Raw genomic sequence first — 26,193 nt, 5'->3', positions numbered from 1 at the left:
GTTTGTGTAGCAAAGTTCACTGAGACAAAGATCAGAGGCAAATCTCACTGGTACTTATATTTAGGTTTGTTTGCTGCTTTTGATCACTTTCTTGACCAGCTCTGATCCTGAAGAGGTATAGCAATGCATTACCAGAAGAGCCAAGTTGTAGCTTTCTGCTTCTGGATGCATGGTGCAGCATCACACCCCATGCATGCTCCCAGCATCGCGCCCCACTGCACCGAACCCTCACAGGAAGTCAGTAGGACAAATGAACGCTTGCTGCAACCCAGATCTGTGTGCTCAACACATCAGTTGAGCCTGTTAGCACTAAGCAAAAGCTTGGCTCAGTCTTTGTGCTGTGAAGCATTCCCCAGCAGTCGTTTTTCTGTGGCTTTTTTTTTTTTTTTTTTTTTTTTTTTTTTTTTTTTTTTTTGTCTTCTAAGACAAACGGGGTTACTAAAAGGGCATCTGAGGAGAGGCTTTGTCAGAGCACCATGGTGCTGCAGATGGGCTCCAAAACCCTCTTTGGGCCTTGGCTCTGAGGACAGGATGCTCGGCTGTTATGCTGCCAGGCAGTTAATGTTTAAAAATCACTTATTTTCTGTTTTTGTTGCTGCACCTCTGAAGTAATACATTCTGTTTTATCTCAACAGAAATAGATCTGACTACTTTGCTCGCAAAAACTGCCTGTAATGTAGCTGAAGGGTTTACTTGCCTTTCTTCATTTCCAAAATGAAGTAAAAAAAAATTTAATTGCTCATCTGCTGCTTTGACATCAAGGAAAGCTAACCCATAGAAATCATTATGATATAGCTCAAAAATGAGCTGGATGCCTGTGAGGGAGCACAGAAGGCTAAAAGCAAAATAATCTTGCTTTATGCCATCCTGTTATTGCTGCGTTACTGCAGTACAGTGTGCTAGTTATGTTCTGAGTGTCTGAAACTTGTTTCTTGCTCCCAAAGTGATGAGCAGCTTTAGCACTAATAGACAAGGAACTTGGTATCCACCATCTAAAGAGACTTCACCACTTTAATGTCTCATGAGCTAGGAAAAGTAATTTAAAAAATTATAGGGATAGGGGACATACTCAAATGCCACACATAGTCTCAATAAAGCAAACGCTTTTATTAAATCCCTGCCTAATTCTTTTAAAAGAACAGAAAACCAGAGCATAACCACGTAAAAGAACACGGTCAAATAAGTAGGTACATTTAGATTATTAGATTACTAAATCTGTAGCAGAGAAAGTAGCAGACTGGCTTGAAGCAGAGAGGTCAGGTTGCTCTAGGTACGTATCCCAGAGATGAAAAACATGTTGTTCAAAATAGTCTTTTGTAGGACTGTAAAAGCTTTTCTTCAGCTTGGTGAACTCCCAGGGGAACATGTAGCAATCCCAGGAACCTCCAAGCCCTATGCTAAACATACATAGCTACTGAACTGTCTGTTTGATTCATGCACATCAGCATGCAGTCTCTCAGGTGCATCTTGATCAGGCGAGCACTTAGGCATCAAATTTTCTGCTATTGGAGAAAGCTTGGAAGACCAGACCAGTGTTCTACCATAATTCACTCATACTTGTCTGAGTAGGGCTACAAAGACGGAGAAGGGCCTAGAGAGAAAGAGGTATGAGTGACGGCTGTGCTCCCCTGGTTGGCTCAGCGCAGAGCAGAGGAGCTGAGGGGAGGCCTGATGGCGGCTGCAGCTCCTCACAGGGAGCGGAGGGGCAGCACTGAGCTGTGCTCTGTGTGACAGCGACAGGGCCCGAGGGAACGGCATGGAGCTGTGTCAGGGGAGGGCAGCTGGGGGTTAGGGACAGGGTCTGCTCCAGAGGGACCAAGCTGGAGCATCTGGACAACACTCAGAAATATGGTCCTGTGTAGAGCCAGAAGTTGGACTTGATAGTCCTTATGGTTCCCTTCTAACTTGGGATATTCTATGATTCTATTGCAGGTCTGACTGGTCTGGTCTGACTTACTCTCACCTGCCATGGATAGAAATGCTATATTGAAACAGAGAATCGCTTCTTTAGAGTACCAATGTATGAAAAAATCACAGCTATAAACATAGATGAGAGAATGATTTCTCACTGCATCTCCATAGGTCTCTGTTCCAAGGCCTGTGGTTTATGTCTGTTCATTCAGAGATGCCTACTGGCAAACTCAGGGCTATTTTGACAGAGCAGTGACTGAAGATGCTGAAAAAAAATTTAGAGGCAGAGAAGTCTCCTCTTTAACCACAAACAATGAAAAGATATAAACCCTTTTCCATGCCTCTGGGCTGATCCTGGTGCCTGCAGCCTCTTTTAGTGACAGGGCAGTTTAAAAGAAGTAACATCCAGGTGCTCTGTTATAGCTCTGCAGGTATTAAGACAGAGGAACCTGCATATGGAAGTGCTTTTGGGCTGTGCCTGCTGTAGAGAAAGGCCAGGAATACACTGAGAGCCACAAACATGATCCAAGGGATGGAACACCTCCCTGTGAGGACAGGCTGGGAGAGCTGGGGCTGTTCAACCTGGGGAAGAGAAGGCTCTGGTGAGACCTGAGAGCAGCCTTTCAGTGTCTAAAAGGAAAGGGGACTGTCCCTCTAGCAGAGTCTGTTGGGATAGGACAAGAGGAAATGGTTTCAAACTAAAAGAGGGGAGATTTTGATTGGATATATATATAAGGAAAAGTTTTTTACAGTAAGAGTAGTGAGGCACTGGCACAGTTTGCCCAAAGAGGTGGTGGATCCCCAACTCGAGACATCCAAATTCAGGCTAGAGGGTCTCTGAGCGCCCTGATTGAGCTGTAGGTGTCCCTTTTCATTACAGGGGAGTTGGACTAGATGGCTTTTAACGGTCCTTTCCACCTCAAAGGATTCTATGAAGTTTCTTCATCTGTTTCTAGTGTTACCACGTGGAAATAAAATGGCTTCAGTCAAAAACTATCTTCAGCTGTCCTCCAGTTTTACTGCAAGGCACTGCAGGCAGCCACGTCTTCAGCATGGGGAGCTGAAGAACAGCATTATCTTTGTTTTCAAAGAAAAAAAGAGAGCGAGGAATCAAGATGAACATTTCTTTGGTTGCATATGACTGTAGTCATACCTTGCTTACAGTATATATCATGAGAGACAAATGTGGCAGGATTTTGGCTGCACTCCCAATTCTCTGTCATTCTCTCTTTAGGGGTTTAACTGTGGTTTAAATGCTGTTGCTTTATCCGGAGCTAAGCAGCTTGCACCGATTTCAGGTTGCTGCTGCTTATTAAAAATTGAAGTATACCTTTTCTCTGTTGTTAAGGGATATAGGTGAGGTGCTGAGAAGCGCTGAAATTGGGTTTGCAAGTAGAAAACACATAGCGCTTGCTAGACTGCACAAATAAGGGTGGGGTGGGGAGTGCTGCTTCGACAGAGCTGAGATGGCCTTAACTGAGAGCGCTATTTGTGTTCCACCATTTTGTCAGCAGGAAAAGTCTGGCTGAAAAAGTAGCTTTGTTTGTAGTGTTCTTGTTTCTAAAACTGAAGTACTTGCTGCTAAGCTGCAATTCAGGCAAGTGCAGCTGAGGCAGCTGCAGGCAATTCTGCTGCTTATTAAGCTAATCAGGGCTGTATCACTTGCTCCCTTCCACTAAGTCTGATTTACCTGTTGTCTTCTCACAAAACAAAATTAAGCTTTTCAAAGGACTGCTTTTAAATCACAGCTCACAGCAAAATGAAGACCTCAGAGGAGGCTGTAAGTGCTACTACAAGTGATTATTTTTAAAAATGCATTTCCTTGTCACTGGCCCTTTTCCTATTGCTCTTGCTTTACTAATGTGATGGTAAAAATGTATATCTTTTTTCCATGTGTCCTGCTCTAAAGTTTGGGATATAAAATCAAGAACAATAACCTAGTTACAGCAGCATTTTAAAATGCAAGGTTTTGCATTAAGTAATCTCGCTCTTGCCAGGAACTTAAAAATACCACTTTACATTCCAAGTGTGGACAATTATACCTCAAGAAAGTTGCTTCAAAGCACCTTCATCGTGTGCTTAAATGAACAAGCTGACTTCACACTGAAGAATGTAAAGAGCATTCATATGTTTTACCTTACAGGGTTCAAATGTACAGGCACTAATCTTCACCTAAAAGGCAGTAACAAGCATTTGAGAGAAGACGATGTCTTGAATGATTCCAGATTATTGCCAAAGTGAATGTTACTTAGCAGTTCGATACGGAGTTGTTTGCTGTCTGGATGCTGATTATGTAACCAGTTATGCATGACTGATTATTTGTTGTTCAGTTGATACAAAGATACCAACGTGTGGAGGTATAATTAATGCAGATTACCCAAAATTGCTTATGTAATATAATATATACATATTTCATAGATTGTTGATGTTCAGTTCCTTCTTCTGACAAGATTCCACGCTATACTTTTCTTACATGTTTTGAGAGTAAAAACATGCATGTGATATATCAAAATTAATAGAACTGAGACAGGTAAAAATCTAGAAAACAGACAGACCACCACATTAAATTCACTGCATTTTGAGGTAGTTGTTTGCTAAGGCCATGTTAGAAGGTTTGTGTTGTCACCCCAGAGGTCATGGGACAGACCCCACATTTGTAGGTGTGCCAGCCTCAAACTTATTAGAGGCTTTTGGAAAGGATACAATTATTTCTATCATCAGGAAAAATGCAAAGGGACTGTAGTCTTATATCTATAGTTAAGCCTTTCTATTCTTTTGGCTCTTTAATTGACTTTTACTGCAGCAGATTCTGTGGAGGCATATTGCATTAACAGGAGTAAAAATGAACCTTCTCACCATTGTAACGTTGCCACCACACCTAGGGCTTTTTAGAGGCTTTTAGAAAGAAATTTATAGCCTGTTTTATATGCACAATTAATAGTAACACATTCCCCAATGTTTTTGTAATCAAATGCAAGGAATAAAATTCAACAGGAATATTCTTCTATACGCATTTCTTATATGCATACCTAAATACAATTTTACAGCCAGGCTAAATCTTCAATTTCACGTCTTCAGTTCCATGTCTTCATTATGAATGTAAAGAGTTGCTGAAAATCTCACTGAATACATTTAAAAAAAAAAAAATCAGAAAACCAATTCACTTTTTAATCACTCAGATTTCCTTCATCTGACTCCTCCTCATTTTTCATCTCTAAGGAGACAAGCATTGCCTTGAAAATAGTCTCTTGGTTTCTTGATAGTTCACTTGTTCCCATTCTAATTCTGTTACCTCGTGCCTTTTATTTACAGCCTTAGCCCTCTGCTAGTGACATCAGAGGTGACGTTAGAGAGGGCTCTCTCTGGAGGTGTGGGAGACAAAGCAGCAGGAGGAAGAGGTGGACTGTCCTCAAGAAGCTGATTTTAGTCCCAGTAAGATAGAAGGAAGGAAAGCACAGAACATATTGGGGGGAAGCTGAACTTCTCCTACATAAAAAGATATTTTAAGCTCATGTCAGCTGTTAGAAATCAATATACAGAAAACTCAGTTTCAAGGATTGCCTTCATTATACTAGAATTATGCAAAATGCATCTGAAAAATACTAGCAAGAGTTTTGTTTTCAGGTTTCCTGGCCTGTATTCTCCTCTCACGGCGCTTATATCTGATCCTCATTTCTATTTTTCCACCCTGTCTTCCTCTCTTCCTACTCCCGTCTGCTTCCTAAAATGTTCCCCTGCTATGTACCCTTCTTAACCCGCTTTCAGTATCTAATGAAATTGTGCCTCCCCCCTTATAGTACTGAATGTCTCTAAAGGCTGAATTCGGTAATCTACTATATTTTCTCTATTTTTGTTAGTGATTAGATGGTAAAATAAAGGATGCCTATGAACAACCTAAGGGAGTAATAATCTGTATGCAACAGAGCTGCTGTGGGACTTAAGCACCATGAGTTAGAAGAAGAAGGGGGTTCAATAAAAAGGATTTAACATCTGCAGATGCATAGTCTATCTGCACTTGTGAATCATTGCCTGAATCAAACCAAACCTCTTCTAGAATCCCTGCTTATGATAGTTCTTCCTGGTGGACTTCACTTTTAAATGCATATCTTAATATACAGAGTAGGGCCTGTTTTGCTTTATGTGCTAATATTTATTATGCAATAACTTTCAAATCAGATTTATTTTGATAAACTTCAAGACGGTGAAGGTCCTGTGTTAACCAGGATGTATGCTCTGCTCAAACTGTGCACATTTCAAACATCATACTTCAGCTCCAGACATGGCCGACAGCATTCTTATCCTCTGGTGGCCATTCATCTGCAGACTTTCTGGCAAAAGAGGGTGGTGGTGAAGTGGTGATGGAGGGGATCAGCTCATCTTCACTTCAAGTCCTGATGAAAAAGAAACATAGAAATGATAAATGGGGGACTGAATATTCATTTATGAGCCACTCTGATCGTTAAGATGGGTTTTTTTTCCCCATTTGATTTAAGTTGGAGGAAGAAGGGCCAGGTGGTTATAAATTGCAACCTATTTGATTGATATTGGTGCATAATGCACCTGTTGGCCCAAGCACCAGTATTTTTTAAAATGCTTAATATTGCGGGTAACTGCTTGTGTGACCATGAGAAATTGAGGTGATTAGAAGCAGATATTTAATAACAAACACAAATGAATGCTTTTTTCCCTTGTTTGCTACAGGACGTAGGGACGACTAGAATATTTCCCCTGCTGCTGTAATACCACTAGGGCTTCTACTGCAACTACTGCAGCTGCTGCTCTGTGCTTTTCCTGCAAGACAACAGAACCCTGTAAGGAGCTCTTGCATAATTCTTTGATTGTTACTGAAACTACATAATGGACCACTTTAGTGGACCTGGTCTACTAAAGGGGCAACTGTCACTCTTAAAACAGAACAACAACAAAAAATCCTTGCACTGCATTTCCCTAGCTGTTATTGAAAACTTGTTCTAAGAAGGGATTTCTTTTATCCAGTTATCACTTTTATTTCTCTTGACTGTGCTTCTAACGTTTTGTATTTTATCATATCTTTTGTGTTAAGATACTTCAGAATTAAATCAAATGAGCCATGTGGCACTATTGTGTAATAAGTGACAAAATGGTCAAATGCATCTTGACCTGAGAAGAAGCAGTATGCAGCCACAAACAGAACATCCTAAGGAGAGGAGTGGGGACTCTTGTACACAACCTTTACTAGGAAATTCATAACTTATGTGCCTTTCCAGGTATGGAAACTTTGACATAGATCAATGATACACACCTAGGGACACATGGGATAGGTCCTGTATCTCTCCACTCTGTCCAAATGTAGCCAGTTCTTTGCGTGAACTGAGTCAGTATTGCCCCAGTGACATCTGTGTCTCTGTACTGACTTTTGTAAAGTGAAATGTTAGCCAACTTCCCCTTAAAGTTGGTTAGATACTGAGGGAGAAACCAGAAACTGACAGATAGCTTCTCTACTTGCATACTGCTAATAGCACACAAAGCTAGTATCCAAGCATGTAATATTTGAGATGCTTATCTCCCTTTTGCAGAAAACCTTTAAAATTACAGCAGGGTGCTGGTTTTTCAAATAGTTTATGTTTATCAGTGCACTGAGAAAAGGCATTGAGCAGAAAACTAAGGATTTTTGCTATACCACAATAAAAGTAAGTTTCTTAGAGGAGGATGATAGAAAGAAATACAGTTGAAATACAATGCTGAATAACATCCAAGCATGTCAGGACAAGTTTAATTGCATCTCCTGCTAACACCTGTTATTAGCAAAGGATATTTCTGTACTGCAGTCATGATGAAAGACATAAATTCTCAGAACCGCTTAAAGAGATTCTGCCCTGACAACAGATTGACAGCCACCCAGGGTAGATAGGGAGGAACTGTGATTGACATAGGCTGGTAGCAGTAACTGTGAGTGACATAAATGTGTATGATCTTATAGGATCGCTATGTGGGTGGGTTAACAGAAACAGACATGTAGAAGTTGGAAGCAGTTCCTTGATGAAGCACAGAATGAAAGTTTAAACACAGATCTTCAGGAAATGCCACAAAATTCATGCTTCTCTCTTCTTTGTTTATCTTTCTTCAAGATAATTATGACAACAATAAGAAAACTAGACACACAAAGAATTACTCATATCTGTGTCTGTTCCTTTTTATCTCCCAACAAAGAGCATATTACAGCAGTCCAATTGCTCTTGGGCTGCCCAGAGCTGGCCCAACTTTAAAGTCTTGGTCATTAAATTCATGTAAGCATCCAAGAGTTTGCTTGATGTTTGTTTACCCCCTTCTTCTTAGATTTCAAAAACTAGGCCAGAATTACTTGGAGAGGAGATCCTTTCAGCATTTCTCTGTTTTGTTTCACATTGAAAATACAGAACTTTGAAATGAAAAATGACTGGAAAAAAAAAAAAAAATTGACAGACAATTCTTGGGTTTCTAGAACTATTTGTTTAGGTTCGACTCCAGATTGAGACAATGGCTGGCTTTTTTGTTTTGTTTCTAAATGAGAATCAGGCTCTAGTCGATATGCGTCATTCTAATAGCCATGCCTAGTGATCATATCAGGATTAGTTGGAAGAAGAAAAGCTGAAGGAGACTGCAGCTTTTATGAAAAATTAAAGAAGGTAAATTAACAATGTTTGGGATTGAAACAGCATTGTATTTAAGATCTGCCTTAGGGCAGAGCTTTTGTACGTAGCCAATCAAAAGAAATGATGTTGTAACAATATCAACAGTAGAAATTATTAACTGATACTTTGCCCAATGTCTACATTTTTCCTCTACTGTATCTTCATTGTTGCTAGGTGCTCGAGGTCTTAAACCCAAAACTTCTGACTCTTTCTCTTGAAGTGATGATTTCTTAGGGCCAGCAAAATGATTCTCAGAGCTTTTTAATGGTGCAGAGAATAAAGCTGCAAAGCCAGGTGCAAAAGTAAACAATGAAGATCAATAGCAATGTTATCTCCCTTGTTCAGGACATCTTGCTGCAATTTCAGTTCTTCTTTGCAAGATCTTGTCAAGAAGTGAAGCTGTTGTCAAGAGTTGTGAAGTACACTGCGGTCTATTAAGTAGCATTGCCTTCACTTAGATTGATGCGTCTGGCAGCAGTTGAACTGTTAGAACTTAATGTTGTAGTTTGTTCTGCTTAATCTTGTATATGTCTGCTGAAAGTCTCTTTTCAGAGCTACCTGAGCAGTGTTTGCGTTTCTCTCTTGTACCAAAACTTTCCTTGTTGCATTATTTCTGTTCTCCTTGCTGAAGCCTTCCTATTTGCCCACTAAGGCTGATCTCATTCTCTTCAGGCTTGAGGAGACAAACCAACTCTAACTCCATGTTTCTGCATGCAGCTCTGTTCCCCCTACCTTTCTTCCTTTTTATGGGCTACTGAATTGTCGCTGTCATTTTAGATCTAGGCAGAAAGCACATCTGTTCTGAGATGTCCTTAATCACTTAAACAAACAAACAAACAAACAAACAAACAAAAAACCAACAACCCCACTATTACTATGTAAAATGAAGTATTAATTATAGTGGAAGTAACTTGTCTTCTGAGACCTGCTTTGTGGAGTGAAATGGGAGATTATATGCTAAATCAATGAGCATTTCCAACATACTTAAAAATATGTGTTTCATGGCTTGCCATTGACAATTTAGGTAGCATTATGATTTTGTTCACTCATGCTCTGCATTGTTTGTACATTACTTTTCCAATAAAATATGCTTCAGACTTCTGTTTGTGCATTAAGCATCAAGAAATGTTTAAATCTTGTTACAGAGCAGCTAATTAGGCACCGTACCTGCATATATTTAATGTTATAATACATATTTGGAATATCATATTAACAATTTGTCCAAAAGATCCTCATCATCATATCCTGGTATAACAGTCTCTTCTTTTCCTGAAACCTTTTCCACCATGATTTCTTTTTCTTGTCTAATCTTCCCCCTCTGCCTTTGTTCATCATTTTCAACCTAGCCATACAGGAACATCAGTTTGTGATGGACCATGTTACAATACAAAACTGTATGACTACCAGTAAAAAAGTTCTTTACAACCAGGTTTGCAAGTTCCTACCTTTAAAACTGATAAAGATGTGATTTCCCTCCCTGTCCTTAGATCCTGAACTCCTAGAGACAGATTCAAAATGACTTAGCTGAATACATGTGTGTCTGATTCATCTGATTCTGACCCAGTGCTCACCTACCCCATTACCGCTGTGTCACAGTACAAGAAATTTCAATGTTACATGATACAACAAAGGCTCTGTAGGAGGATGTCTTAAGGAAATGAATTCAGTTTACTGTAAAAGTGATGCACTGTTGTTGTAAATTAACCTGCTAGAATTCTCACAGTCCTCCTTCTTTCAGATTTTAAGTAACTTCATCTTTCCTGTGTCCTTTAGCATTCCATGATAGATTTTAAGTTAGACATTATTGCTTGCAAAAGACATCTTAGGATTGTCTCATATAAATGAAAACATCAGCTCATTGTTGCACACAGGTGAAAAAGGCAAAGGGAATGCTAAGAGTTACACAGGTCAGAAAACAATGTTGTACTACTATATAAATTCCTGGTGCATTTTCACCTTGACTGTTGCAAAGAACTAGAAAGATTATGAGGAAGGACAGCAAGCGTGTCTTAAGGAATGGAATCACTCATAATGGAGGAAGTACAAAATGGTTTCTTTAGCTTGGAAAAAAAGCAGGAGCTATTATGCAGATCTATAAAAGATGTGTGGTGCAGAGAAAGTGAATAGGAAACGACTACTTGTTATTTCTCACAGCACAGGAGCTAAAGGGCACCCAGTGAATTTATAAGCTATGATAAATTAGTTTTAATGCAAACTGAAAGCAATTCCTTTCTGCACAACATATAATTGTGAAACTTAGTGCCACAGCATTTTGATGAAGCCAAGAACAGAAAGGGATTCAAAAGCAGACGAAGTTTTCATGGGATAAATACGTGTGTGGCTGCTGAACATGGCCTACACACACCCTTTATGTCATGTTCTTGAAAGCGTAACACGTCATGAATCTAGAAGGTTGTATCAAAAGACCACCCATAACTTTTTTCACTTCTTGTAGCCTTTCATAAAGTGGTACTTCTGTTCTTCTGTTACAGAACAGAGGATAGTGAACTAGTGGAACCTTCTGTCTAATTCTATACAATTATTCTCATGTTCTCTGAATGATGGAATTCTGACAGTAACCTCAGACACCTGTTCCTATATTGAATTGTAATGAATGATTTCTCTCACGTAGACTTGGATTTCATCTCCCTTGACACACCAGACCAGACACGTTGGTCTTGAGCAAAGTAGGAGCGTGTTCCTACAGTGACATTATTTGATATATCAGAGGCAGAATCAGAATGAAAATGTGGAAGATGTTAGAAGATAATGTTCAGTTAACCCCGTGGTTAGCACCTTGCTTCTTGTATGGCTGATTACTAAGGGAGCTTATTATCAAAAATTGGGTATAAAAATCCTCAGTACTGTGACAATCATCATGAGCTTCTGGGCTTTGTGCAATTTGTTTCTGCATTCTTGAGAAGCATTCCAGAATTTATCAAGGTCTGATGTTTGGGAGTTTTTTGCTTCTTTAACTGTAACTGCTGGTTACACACAGGTATCTGTGGGAGAGAAAGAAGTGATAAACCACTTACAATCAGAATAAAGCCACTTCGGCCACACACTTGGGAAGACTTCAGGGTACTTATCTGCTGTGACACAAGTGGTATGGCAGCTGGATTAGGTCTTGGTTGTTCTGGCTGATGTGGAGCTGGAAAGCTACTGCCAGAGATTACACTGGCTCTCCCCAACCAGTAAAACGATGCTTCTGTGGAAGCAAACTCAAATGAAGAATGGTGCCCCATGAGCTTCTATACCTCCATCTCCTGGTCTTCCTCCTGGGCCATCTCCAATAATTTCAACTGGCATTACACTTCAGCAGGCAATAATTCAGATGCGACTGGAGACAAGTTGTAGAGGCCAGGGATGGCCCACTTGCTATAGGGTAAACCTAAAACTATGAAAGACAACTGGGTACTGACGTTGCAATTTGTGCCTCTCCTTGTGATCTGTGCCTCTCCGCAAGCCCCTCATGGAAAATGTTGGAGTAGATATTACAAACAAACCTGAGGTTCAGTTTTAGAAGAGGCTCTCACTTCTGTATCTAACTTGAACTGCTCAGCTTTTGCCTCAGTATCTGGAGTTTGCCAAGTGTGTGGTAGCAGACAGCATTCATTCTCACTCTAATGACATGAAGGATAGCTGAACATCTTTCTCTTCCTGTAGCACAGCTACACAGTGAGCCTACTATGGTCCAAACCTCCATGATCTAGGGAGCTTCAGAATGTGGCCATATATTTCTAGAATTGGACAAAGGGGAAGACAAGCATTCGCAAAAGTATGGCTTGAACAGGACAAGATGCAAAGAAGAATGAGTGAGTAGAGAGGTATCAAGGCCACTGCTTTATCATAGAATATTACAGAAGTGCAAACATCTGATATTTTTTCATCTATAGTTGCTTTCATTAAGAATGCTTGTTCTCTAAAATGTTTGGCACCATTTTAAAGGAATGTCAGGTAATCTCTTTTGTGATGGGGAAGGAAATGTCTGCATATCACATTGTGCCTATCAGATTCAGTTTTGTGAGAAGGTGCTTATATATGGGTGTTTTGCCATTTGTCTTTGCTACAAAGAGCTTGGATATTAAGCAGCACTTAAAAATTTTTAATAAAGCTAGGTGATCATATAATATCAAGGCCAATACTCAATTTGACAGAATTGTGTTTTTTTATTTTGTTGCTGAAAGTACTTCATATGTACTCTAGGTCATATCATCAGGATTGCCACATCCCTGGAGGTGTTCAAGGCCAGATTGAATAGAGCCCTGAACAAAGTGATCTCGTACCTGATTTACTGGTTGGCAACTCTGCCCATGGCAGGGGATTGGAAGTGGATGGTCTTTGATGTCCTTTCCAATCTAAACCATTCTGATGATTCTGTGATGTGTTAGAATGGGCTGCTCTAAACATGGTCCACAACCACATCTGAAGTGTGCTCAGACTTTCTTACAAGGGGAACTTGTGGTTTTGGCTCCAGATGGAGCCCAGGTTGGACAACTGGGGAACACAAAACAGGAAGCAAAACTGGGAATTAAACAATGCAGTGGTGTCCAAATGCTTAAAAATCTCCTTATGTTGCCTTAAAGTAATGCTACCATCAATAAGATTGAGGCCCCTATCTTCCGAAAGAGTGCATACTAATGCTCTTAAAACTAAGAAGTCAGCTGTTCTCCAGCTGCCATCATATTATGAGAAAGTACAGCAGTTCCCTATTTTTAGAACAGTGCAAAATATCATAACATTGTGCAGTATTGTGCCTAACTACTGCAGTTTTAGAGGAGTTAGTGTCTTGCAGTGATATTTAATTAGACAGTGAGTTGAAGTAGTTAAAGTGCCTTCTTAATGCTAACTATTAGTGTTATAAAGCATGAAAAAGTAGGTAAAGGAGAGAACTGCAATGAGTTGGAAAGCTCTGCTTTCCTAAATTCCTGTGGACTATGCATGGAAATCAGTATGGACGAAAGCAGGTTTTATCTCAAACCATTTAAAAAAAAAAAAAGATGTGCAATCTTTGCCTATGCTGACTTAGCAACCATAGAGATGAACCTTTTACAAAATCCTCTTTTGTAATCAGATTGCATGTCTTCCTTCAGTGCTATAGAATCATCATGTACAGACCCTTGCACAGCACGTGTGGGCATCGCTAATAAGATTTGCTGTTTATCCATGCCAACTTTCATCAACCACTGAGAATGCAGCTTGCTGGGCAGAGGAAGATTTGGGTTGTTGTGGATGCTGCTGATACTAGTAAGAGAAGAAATTTGGCAAGAATATGGCAGAATATTGCCATAACACAAAAATGTTCTTAAAACAATATATATGCATGTGTAATTTCCAAACTTCTTTGAAAAGCGGGGGCACAATATATAGGAGAAGATTTGGATTCAAGGAGGCAAACCAGTTACAGCAGCTCTTTGCAGAGCCCACTGAAATAATCATCACAGGAAGGTAGGAATAAGAGATGAGGTTGCACTCCATTTCCCCCTCAAGATATCATAAAATATCTGGGGGCACATTGCTCCCCTCGTGGGTGCACAAAGAATTAGCTGCCTTGACTGGAAGATATGTCCTCGGAATCACGCAGTGTGGAGTTATAACTGGTTACATTTTGTTTAGGAAGTGCTCCTCTGAGGACAGATGCAGATTTTCTTCTTTTTATTTTTCTCTTCTCCTGCTGCTCTGCAATTCAATTGCTGGAGATCTCATTTACCCAATAGCTGAATGCAGATCCAGCCATGGTCTGTCTTCTCTTCTGTAAACTCTAAGGAATAGGTTGTTGCTTGATAATTTCATGGATTTATTTTTTTGCTTTCCAGTTTCAGTATAAGTCATATCAGCTTCCTTCCCAGTGTCCCGACATTAATGGAAGAGCTATGGTGTAGTCACCTTACCTTAAAGTCTGTAGGTTCCATAATACTCTGCAATCTTTCAGCACATAGTAATTATGAGCATATCTTGAGAAATATGGATGGTATTATATTTATGTATAAATCAGTTTCCAAATTAAACATTTTAACTAGCTAGGTGAAATATTTCATACACTTGACAGATATAAAACACTGATGATTCACATACCAATTAACTAGTTCTAAAATAGTTTCTTTTGTGCACAGCCAGCCATCCAGTGTAACTTTAAGGTAGAATAGAGTTTTGCACTGGAATAGCCATACAGTTTTATGATATTTTATGCATTTATTCACTACTGATAAAAGTAATTCTGCAAATGACACAGCATTTTACAAAAGACGCTTTCTCAGGGCTTCGTTTCTGCTGACTGGTAGTCAGATGCCAGAACCAATTTAGCCAAGTAGCCTAATCTCCTATGTATGTTGCTAAGTCAAATTGTGATACATTTATTCATGTTAGGTAGCATCTGGTTGATTTAAACAGGATTACTGATGATGTAAGAGCATTAAATGTGATTGCACGGCACAATTCAAAAAGGGTGTCTCACTGGGACCTGGGATCAGTGCAGTTTTACAACATGAGATAAAATGAGCTCCACCTCAGTGTACTAAAATGTCCCAGTGAGAGCTATCCTGAAGTAGTCTGAGCTGCATGTCACGCTTTGCAGATCACGCGGAGGACCTAGACAAAGCTTTAATATTCGGATGGCACAGTTTTACCTCTAAAGTAATTTTTAAATGGCATTTTGTGTGTTTGCTTTGATAGAATTCTGATTCATGTCAGTGGATGCCAGGCAAGAAACAGAATCACAGAACCTTAAGGGCTGGAAGGGGCTGCTGGAAGTCATCTAGTCCAACCCCCTCCTAAAGCAGGTTTCCTACAGTAAGTTACATAAGAAAATTTCCAGGCAGGTTATATCTCCAAAGAAGGGGACAGTGTCAAAAACTTTGCTAAAGTCAGGGTAAGCAACACCTACTGCTATCCCCTCATCTAACCAATCAGTGATGACATAGAAGGCTACCAGACTGGCCAAGCATGATTCCCTTGGTGAATCCACATTGACTACTGCTGATAACCTTCTTTTCTTCCACTTGCTTAGAGATGACATCTGGAATAAGCTACCATGGCCCCTTGTACTTAGAAAAATGACAGAAATTTGGCAAGTCATGGTGAACTCCAAATTTCGGCAGCATTTAAACTAGAAGAATGCGATGACAGACAAAATTGCTATGTTTATTTCAGATATTTGGGCCCAAAAATCTGCCCCTGAGAGCACACTGTCATTTGGAGCATTTCATTTCTAGCACCAGCTGCTCGCTATTTGTTAGTTACTGTGAAGGTGGGGAAATTGAATGATGATGAAAATAAATCTGTTAAATATCCATCAACTCTTCCCTTATAAACACAGCACTGTTACCCATAAAATTCACCCCTGGTGATTTCAGAGCGGTGCTGACAAGAACTTGTCTTGAGTCAAGGCTGCTCACCCAGATGCTGGGTTTCAGTGCAGCATGGATGCTGCCTTGGAAAAATGTTCTGCTGAGAAATATATTTTTTTAATTATTTGGGGTGGTGTCTTTTTACACAGGTGTTAAATTTCCTGGAGTTAATCGGGTAGAAAATGCCTCTGAGGCATCATTCAGTCCATTAACTGCAATGCCAACTGCCAATGTCTGGAGTTGAATGCTAACAGATTTTATAACTCTTCACGATAATTGACAAAGCCAGACAGATTCACAGTTCAGCGTAGCCCTCCTGTTCTTACCTGCTGCCTTCTGTGTTTATATTCCCAATGTCTGAAGCTTGCTTCCTTTTTTAACAGGGGAGATGTGAATATGAGAAGCTGGGTTGTTTTGCTCATTTATGTGAAAATTATACAGACGAGTGAACACCCAGCAAGCCAGGATCAGCATCCCTTCCCCCACATCTGCTTATTACTTTAAGGGGAGCATTATTGCTACATTACATCTGACACTTGCTCCATAAAGCAGGAAGAAAAGCAGGAGAGTAGGGAATAGCTGAAAAACTTATCACAGATTTTTAAGATTGTGATTTCCTGAGAGAAATTTGCATTCTTAAGAAAAACATTAAAGAAAAAAAGGGAGAAAAATGACAAGATGCTGCTGTTATTTGGTGTGTATGTGGTTTTTTGTTGGCTACTTCAAACTGTGCTCTTTTGTGATCTTCTTCCATATACACAATCAGTGTCCTGAATCACAAGGTCTTTCCTGCAGAAGGCAGCAAGCCCTTGTAGAATTCTTCACTGCAGAGTCCAGTTCAGCAGAAAGCTGTACAACAGAGCAGAGCATTCCCAAAATTACCTGAGGTTATGTGAGCACCCATTTTGGGTTCTTGCTTTGCTGGAACGGGGACCAAGACAATTTTCTCTGCAGAATACACCTCTGAATTTGTATTATGCCAACACCCATAAAAGATACTCACTTTGACATGCAAAACCCAACGTCCTCATTAGTTGGAGTGGTTAATTATCCCAAATATGCTTAAAAGACTAGAAAGTTAATTTTAGTGTTCTGATTGTTTTAGTTTATACACAATAAAAGCTCGTCTCTGCAGTTTCTATGGAATATATGGTATTTCTGCTGTAAGTTCCATTGTGGGTGTTCCAGTATGATCATGAAAGGACAATATAGCTAACTATTTTATAGCCTTTTTATCTATCTGCTCTGTGGGATCCCTGCAGCACTCTTTGTTCTTTGAAGTTTTTTGAATATGTGTATGCATAAAGGCACTTGAGAACATGAGGATAAAAAGCAGTAAATAAATATGTTTGGAAAGGATGCGTTATACTAAATCAGCAAAGGGTGAAGGGCTCTGAAAAAGAGGAGGGAAGAAAACTGGTTCCACCTTAGAAAACTAATAGGAGAGCTGCTGAGTGAAAAACACAATCATCCAGCTGCAGTTTATTAAGTGGAAAAAAAGCTGTGGAAAATCAGAAATCAAAGATCGCTGTATGTTTACTGGCTTTTTGAAGCATCTGTTCTCTAATATCAGAGTATTGCACAAAGACTAATCAACTGATCTTCAGAATATCCTAGTGAGTTTCAGATATGTTAGCCTCATTTTACCATCAGAGGCATAAAGAGATTATTGGTCCAAGACTGCACTGTGACAGAAATAGTAATGTAGGCCTGTATCCAGTGCAGTGACACCACCATGAAACCATGCAATCTTCCATCAGGGTAAGAAGGCAATAATGCAGGGCTGTTGGTATGAGACATAGCCACAGGAGAGCTGTTGATGAGAGATCCTCACAGCATAGAATCATTAAGGTTGGAAAAGACCACTAAGATCATCTAGTCCAGCTATCAGCTAGACAGTGCTATATTGTTGTGGTCATGGTGGAGAAAGTCTGCCTTTCAGTCTTGACGTCTGGTTAAAGGTACATTGAATGGTAGAAATATATCTTCAGGTAACCCTTTATTGCTCCAACCGTCATTTAAATTGGAATTTCTAATATTTAGAAAGAAAGCAGCAAAAAGTTACGTTACGTAGAATGTATACAGTTTCTGTCTTCATTCAACTTTTGATGATCCAGTATCTAAGACTGTATAACTAAAATCATTATCTTTACAGAAAGTTTTACTCATTGGGCTTGCTGGGTGAGCTGGCCTTGTTTTTTTTCCATAGCTCCTAAGGGGACAGATGTCACACAGTATTAGCTAAGCATATTTCATTATTTATGTTTCTGCCAGTATGTCTTGTTAACCATATTCAATCTGGTTAAGTGAGCTTTTTGGTATGTGTTCGGGCTTGCACATCTATATTGTAACTGCTGCAGAACATTGAAGAAAGCTGATGCAATTTTTTATTAGCTATATTAACCTATTTGTAATAAAGGGTTCTCAGGCTTTCATCCAAATACTCAAGGTATATTCACCCATTCCAAGATGTGCTTTTAAGTCATCTGAGAGCTCAGGAAAAAAATGACTACCATCATTATGTCTACTTTTTCTGTTCAGTAGTCTTCAACTTAACTGTACAATCTTTAGGGCTCCGCTGATCAAAAAGGTTGAAATCCACTGCCTTCTAGGACTTCTCTGTAAATAGAAAGAAATTGCCTTATCCAGTACATTTTCCATGGGGACAGCTCATCAAAAGGAAGATACCGGTAGCGGAATTCAGCAGTGCATATATTTGATCTACTTTTTATTTGCAGTACAGCTTTTTTACATCATTCTGGTAATGTAAAGTGTTTTTTGAGTGGATGCAAATGCAGCATAATTTGCATTCACTTTCAAATTTCTCATCGTTGCCAAAGCCGTGTAAAAGGGTGTGATTTTGTAATGCAGCTAAATTCACCCAATAGTTGGCAGTAGTTTAAATGGGCAGCCTCACGCCTTCCTTCTTTTCTGCTCTCTTCCAATACCTGAAAGGTGCAGTGAGAGTGGGGCTGGTGTCTTCTCACTGGTGACAGGACGAGGGGAAATGGCCTCAAGTTGCAGCAGGGGAGGTTTAGGTTGGATATCAGGAAAAACTGATTTACAGAAAGGGTGGTTGAGCACTGAAATAGGCTCCCCAAGGAGGTGGTTGAGTCACCATCCCTGAATATGTTTAAAAAACATTTGGTTGTGGTGCTCAGGGACATGATTTAGCAGAGGATTGTTAAGAGTTAGGGTAGTATGGTTAAATTGTGTTTGGACTTGATGATCTTCAAGATCTTTTGCAACCTGAGCAATTCTATGGCTCTATGACTCTCCTGCCCACTTTCCCCCAGAACTTCAACTAGAGGTTAAGGAATCTGCATTGAAAAAAAAAATTACTTCTCAAAAAGATTTTAGGTTCTCCAGTAGGATGAGTGGAGTACAGCTTTCTGCACAAGCATGTAGGTGGAGCTAAAACTGAGAGGAAGGAATGGGATGATTTCCTATGGAAATGACTGCTTTGCAATTGAATATTCCTTTGGAAATTTGAATATGATATTGCACATAGTCATAGGAATCATAATGAAAAAAAAATTAATTCTCTTTGTGTTGTGAAGGTTTTATGTAGCTGTGTCTTTCAGCATTGTTTTGCTTCAAAAAGGAAAAGTTATGGGTCTGCGAGTGAGTGAGATGTATTCTGCAAGGTATTGCAAAGCACACACTAGAGGCACCTTAATTCTTCAGTTTCTTAGCTTTGATGTGATTATTATTTTTCCCTGGTTAACTGTAAACAGAATTTAGTATGGAAAAAATATGATTATTTCATAGACACTGGTGATTCACATACAGGCCTGTCTGTAGCTAACACTGCATTGTGGAATTGGGGAACTGCAAGGGGAAAAGTACGTAAGCTGTTAGGAATTTCTTTTATATCAAGAGTGATTTAATCACTCTTATAAAATGAGCTCTGGAAGAACTCTGAAGTTCTTTCTGTTCGGAACTATGCAGTCTTCCCAAGATTTGGTAAATATATCAGGTGAAATTAATTGCCTGGAAAATCGAAACTTTTCTGGAAGATGGAAAAGGCAAAGGCTGCTGTCTGGTGAGAAGGAAAAAGCAGATTTGGGAGGCAGGAAGGGGAAAGACCTGCAGAAGAGACTGTTTGTCTCGGTTAAAATTTATCCAAAAGGTGACAATGAAAAGATGGCATTCAGCATGCTAGCTGTTATCAGCCAACAAATAAACTGAGCTGAAACTCTAGACTCTAGTCCCATGGTGATCAGATATTACAGTACATATGGTATGGAAACATTAAGCTGTGTTTGACGACCTCGCAACACCTAAACACGGTGTGCCTGCCGACTGGTGACCATACACTGCAGCTGCCATACACATGCCTGCTGCTGCTATCCTGCACGTGGATTGCCACACGTACAAATCATAGATCTTGCAGAGGAAGGCCTAGTAAAGGACTTCACGTACTGCCTCTCCATGGGAGCCTCTGCAAACAGACCATGCATCCCAACTGATAAAAACAGATGTAATCTTCCATCTATTTTAAATTACTTTGTCATATCACGCAACATTTCTTGCCACCCTGTCCAAAAATTGCAGCTGTTCTGTTTTTCTCCTGGTGAAACTAGATCAATATGACATCCTTTGTGTTTTACTGGCTGCCTCTAAGCTGCAGAAAGTATTTAAGAATGATGGGTCAGGGTGAAAGGTGCAGCAACAGACTAAATGCTGTATGCAGTGCCTTTGGTTGGTTTGGGCTGTATGTCAACTTGAATAGTCATGTTCTGTAACTTTGCATTCAATATCTGGCATTTAAGACTTTGAAAAACAAGCCAAAAATTCTCTGTAGATTCTTTCTGATATTAAGCATTGGCTGCTTTAGTTAAGCTTCTTTGTGCAACTTCAGCTCAAATGTAATTTACTGCATTTTAGAAGATTATCTGAACAAAATTAACTCCTGGCAATATTAATTATTCAGAAGTTTCCTCGCCTTTTACTTTATAGTTTAAATGTTATGTAGAATTATTTACTCATGAATAAATAGCCCTGATGTTTTCTAGACCTTAGTGATATCTGATGTTTGTAAAAGCTGTACAAAAATAATGCTACCAGTAGGCAATTTTTCTTTGTTTTGTGGCATAGTGCCATACTGATTTAGTTAACACTAGGGTACAGTCATCTTATTCCCATGTTATTTCACAGTGAATATCATCTGACAATTTATTCTGAAAGTAGAGATCTGCCTGGAAATTGGAGAACATTTTTGAACGCTACATAAAAAGGAATTAATTTCCTCTTTTACCTATATATTTTACATGGTTTGTATGAATATCAGTGATCTCTAAATTATGCAAGACATCTGTAGCTGAGAAGAAACATAAAGTTACAAAGATCCTATAACCATTCTGTTGATCTCTACCCATCTCTATGGTGCACTTCATCTGCAGCATCACTGCTCTGGTATTGGTCTCTGCACATTTCATTCCCAGTGCTGCTGTGTAGCTCTAACAAGAGTCCATTAGGCTGATTACTTGTTACTCTCCTGCTGACGTTTTCCTCCCAGCTCTGCCCAGGCACCTCAGTCTTGACCCAAAGCTATTCATGCTTTCCAGGTTATGGGATGCCAGTGTACTTTCATCAAACTATTTTAAGAGTAGCCATCAATAGACACTGCTATTCCAGTTTTGAATGAAGTCTTTTGATCTAACCAAGTTGTACCAAACAGTGAGCAGACTGAGAGGAATGTCTGCCAGATTTAAACACCGGCAACATGACTCTATTTGTGACTGCACAACAGAGTACTATAATAGACCCATTATTTATTGCTAAATGCTTTCATTTTCCCCTCTTCCTAAAATCACTGAAGTACAGATTTTAGTAATACAGTACTTTTTTTAATTTGTTTTTTATTTTTATTGGATATAAAAATTTTTATTCACCGAGAGTTTAGACACACCTATTCTTATAATTTAAGCTTGAGACTGTTTAGGTTGAAGTTTGTCTGAACCAGAAAATTCTGATGGGGTTGAAAGGGATACGATGCTGGTGAGCAGCCTTTGATAGTAGACTTCTTGTGGACGGCACAGCATGGGAGGTACTTCTTGCTTTGTTTCAGCTGCCTTGCTGCCTGTTTGCTATATAAATTTTGATGCTGTCAGGAACCACAAGAAAGGGAAAATAAGGCACATTTTTTCTTGGTTTGGGCCGATCAGAGTCTTTAACATATGTTACATAATGCCTCAAGAGACAAGTTACAGGCAATGAAAGACCTCTGGCTTCCACCCCCATTAGAATTATAAACCTGTATGGTACACTACTTTTCCTCTTTGTACTGTCAGTAATTTTTCAAGCACTGAATGTGACAATGCCTTTAACCTCCCCATAGTATCACACTGAAGAAATGTTGGACTGGGATTCCCTGTGCAGGCTGACCTGATGGACAAATTAATGGCAGCTTATAGATGAAGTGGATGCTTCTAGTTATGGAGGAGTACAGGGCTGTCAAACTGCTCTTTCGAGGGCTTTTTAAATTATGACATTTTACTACACAAATGGGATGGAGTAAGACTGTGCATCGTGTCTGTTTTCAAAACCTGGGAGAAAGGCAGTAGCTAATTAAGATGGTGACACACCTCTTAGAACTGAGTGACCAAGTCTTGCTTTTCCTGGCTTGTACTGAACCTAGCATTAAGCCACATATTCCTTTGAAATTAAGCAGTGAGATGGTGGAAGCATATGCCATCATTTGCTGAGACAGGAATAAAGGGCATTGAAATGCAAATTCTCATGGTACAGTTCCAGTTTTGCTTAGTCTAATCTCATAGCCTCCAGATTATTGTACAATCAATAAACAGTCTTGAATTTATCTCATCTACCAATATAAAATCAAGCAACATCATTATGCACAGCTGTACGATAGCAGTTTCACAACGCAATTATTTTGTTGCACAGAACAGATGCATGCTGTTGGCATCTCAGAGCCAGGAGGAGCTGCATGCAGCTTGTATCAGCTGGAATTCACTTTCACATACATCACTTGGGGACATGAATGCTCAATGTGACAGGCCCATCACTACCAATAATTCATCTAATTTACTATGGCAAGGTGGATACACGGTTGTGTCTGAAAGCCAACAAGTCAGCGACTTCATCTAACAGCTCACGCTGTTCCCAGCAGTGCTACGATTCTACTAATAATTTAATCTTGTATTTGAAGTTCAGTTCTCAACAGTTTGTCTCCTCTTTCTCATTTTCTTTCACTTCTACTTATAAATATAATGGTCCATTTCAGCAAAATTAACTGCAATTTCATGGTTCGCTACAGCAGGAGTAAGTTTTATACATAATACTGTAACCCATATATTTGTTCTCTGGAATGCAAATTGAATCGATGAGCAATATTGTGTTCTGTAGAAATAACTGAAAAAGGAGGAGAGAAATGAGGGCTGTTTCTCTGGCTTTGACTTTCTGATAATTTTTCCAGGATCTTTAACTTGAATAACAGTACATATATTTAATAATACAGTAACAGTTACCTTTATTTCTTTTTGAAGGCAAACTCCAGTGCTCAGCTTATGCTTCATTCTTTCCTTTTCTTACAAAATGTAGTTTGCAGAATTTGCTTTCTCATATAATATGTCAGTTGGCAATGCCTACAATACAGAATTCATTTGTCTAGTAGATGCCAATTATCACAAGGGCAAGGATAGAACGTGGCTCTTGCTCTTTCATAAGTGTGTCAACAATGGGCAAGAAGAAATGCTCTACAATAGGCTGGACAATAAAAAGTTCATTTTCCACAGCCTCTCTGACATTCAGATTCTCTGTGGGGATTACCAGCAGGTGGAATAATTGATATGAACTTAATAATTGTCTTTGCAGTATGGACACCTTACTACTGTGAAGTGATTGGCACTTCCATTTCTTTTCACTGTAGAGATGTTAGGCAGTAATTATTAAGAATTTCTTGCAGGTTAAGAGCTAAAAACAAATCTGAAGGTGATACTGAAAATAAAGATAACAGCTTTCATGTGCTGTTACAGGTTTCCTAAATTACCAAGTTTCTTAACTGATCTGATTCATTCTGAAATAGAAAAGGTTACTTACATTTAAATGATAAAGATGATAGAGTGATCAATGTCATGTCTTTACTTTAAATGTAAACTTCTGGACTACCATCCATTAAGTTAGCATGACCTATCTTCTCCTATTGCTGAAATTACTAAATAGTAGGTTTGGAACAAAAAGAAGGAAGCATTTTTCCATACTGCACATTAAGTAAGCTGTTAAATTTACTGTCAAGAGGTGTAATGAAGGGCAGAAACATAAAAAGGTAGATTTGCAGTGAAAAATGTGACTCTTCAGTCTGATTTTATAAATAATCTCTGGTTCAACAAGTCCCCTGGTTGCTATAGGTAATGACTCCTAGAAGGAATGTCAAGAAAAGGCTCACTATTCCTTTTCTTCCTGCCCACTTTTTGTAGATGGACCTTATTGGCGCTATTAGCTAAAGGTCATTGGGCCAAACAGGCCTTTTGTCTGACCCTGCACACTACTGTAGTTCTCTTACACTTGTAGTGCATTATAGTACCTTCAGTATGATTTCTTGGCAAAACACATTTGCTTCAAAACCAAGCTGTTTCAGTCAGTGGCATCTGTCAAAACTGAGGAATGAGCAAACCTACTGACTGAAACGGCTTCAGCACTTGCTTCCTAATTGACATACACCTGGGAAGCTGCTTAGTAACTTAAGTTGTCTGGACTATCCTAGCACCAAGCAGTCACGTTAATTACCCTATTCTCACATAACAAATTTTTATACCCAAATCCTGTCTTACTGTCGTCTCCAGATCAATTGCCTTCATTAATCTATGAAAACATGGGTATGAAAGCTCAATATAAATCCCAATCTACTTCAATATGTACTTTATAGCCAGGAAATATTCATTCTTCTTGCTTATTTTCAAGCAGTAATTTTCAGATGTGCCAAGTGATTGCTAATTTATTTTCAATTTTCTGCATTTCAGCTCATCTGTCTTTATATTAAAGAAAATTTCCAGTGTCCTGTAAGCCTAAATCATCAGCGATGATGTAATTTTTCCTAAGTTGTTACCTGTACATGCAATGATGCTTTTATGAGTTTTCTTCTGAAAATAACATGGAATAGCTGTTTTCCCCACTACTCTCTCTTATTTCTTTGTGCAGCTGCAATTATTTACTACTTTCCCTTAAGCAATTAATTTAAACAATCCCCACCTTCCCAATTTTAGTTGACAGGCCTTCTTAAGTCCTCCTTACCTTGATCCCTTCCAGAGTTACCTGTAAAACAAAATCTCTTCTGTGTCCCAATGTTGAAGAAACTCTTGATGATGGTGTGTGACTTTTGTTCATCCACTATTGATGAGACAACCCAACAGCATGAGGCACTCAGACACGTGTCTCCAGTTCTTTCCACAGTCACTCATCCTGTGAGTTGTCACATCCATAATCTCACCAAGAGAAGCTATACTACATGTTAGTTCACTGATCTTTCACACAGGTGAGCTTGGAAGCCCTTGAGGGTCTCTATTGAGTCTGCTTACCTGACTGTTAAAAGTCTACCAAAAACACAGAGAGCGCTAGCAAGTGAAAGAAGAAATGGATCATTGTATTTTCCAGTAAGCTTGTTCAAAAGTAGTGTAACACCTTCTACTATTAAACCACAGCTTCAGATGACTTTTTTGGTGTTACTGTAGTTAGCATTTTGATCGCACTTCTAACAAGATCCAAATGCAAATGTCAGATTCAGTGAAAGTTATGTTGCACCAAAAGTACAATATCTGCAGCTGGGGAGAGGGGAAGGAAATGCCTCGTGTCAATCTGCAGCATCCCTTCTGTTTAAGAAATTGCTGATGGGCTCTGAACAGTAGCAGAGAGGTGACAGAATTAAACCAAGAGCTTCCATTTGTTTATGAATTGCTCTGCTAAACTGTAACAACAGTGTTTCTAGACGGATCACTTGGATCTGTCAGCTTCCACAGCTGGAATGCTCAACAGGAGGTGCATTTTAGTCAATGCAGTAATAGCATAAAAGGGGAATGCAGCCTCCAAATGATTTAAATGATGCTTGCGAATTGTCATTTCACAGCTTTATGAGATGTTCCTGTTTCCCTCCTTTCTTTTTATTAGTTCACATCAGGCTGGGTAGATTTCTGTGCAATTCCCAGCTGAGTCACCAGAGAGGGGCCCGCCTTCATCATGGATCAATCAGATTTCAAGCCCTGACAAACACCCAGCCTCAAGAAGGGAAACAGTCTGTAATGTGCTTTATGAGAACACAAGGTAAAAAG

The 26,193-nt window shown here is 39.3% G+C and overlaps 1 long non-coding RNA gene across 1 annotated transcript in view; it reads left to right on the top strand.

Moving 5' to 3' along the window:
* The window catches only part of LOC149919596 (uncharacterized), a 60,437-nt gene that overhangs the window by 32,695 nt on the left and 1,549 nt on the right, over positions 1–26,193 (top strand). Inside the window, exon 2 of the long non-coding RNA XR_016467306.1 lies at positions 26,033–26,185. This is a non-coding gene — a long non-coding RNA (uncharacterized LOC149919596). The remainder of the gene's footprint in view (positions 1–26,032; positions 26,186–26,193) is intronic.

This window comes from Phasianus colchicus, chromosome 1 (genome assembly GCF_987193195.1).
Source record: "Phasianus colchicus chromosome 1, bPhaCol1.hap1.1, whole genome shotgun sequence".
Classification (NCBI taxonomy): domain Eukaryota; kingdom Metazoa; phylum Chordata; class Aves; order Galliformes; family Phasianidae; genus Phasianus; species Phasianus colchicus.
Note: the sequence above shows the minus strand (reverse complement) of the source record. Positions and strands in the feature narration are given on the sequence as shown.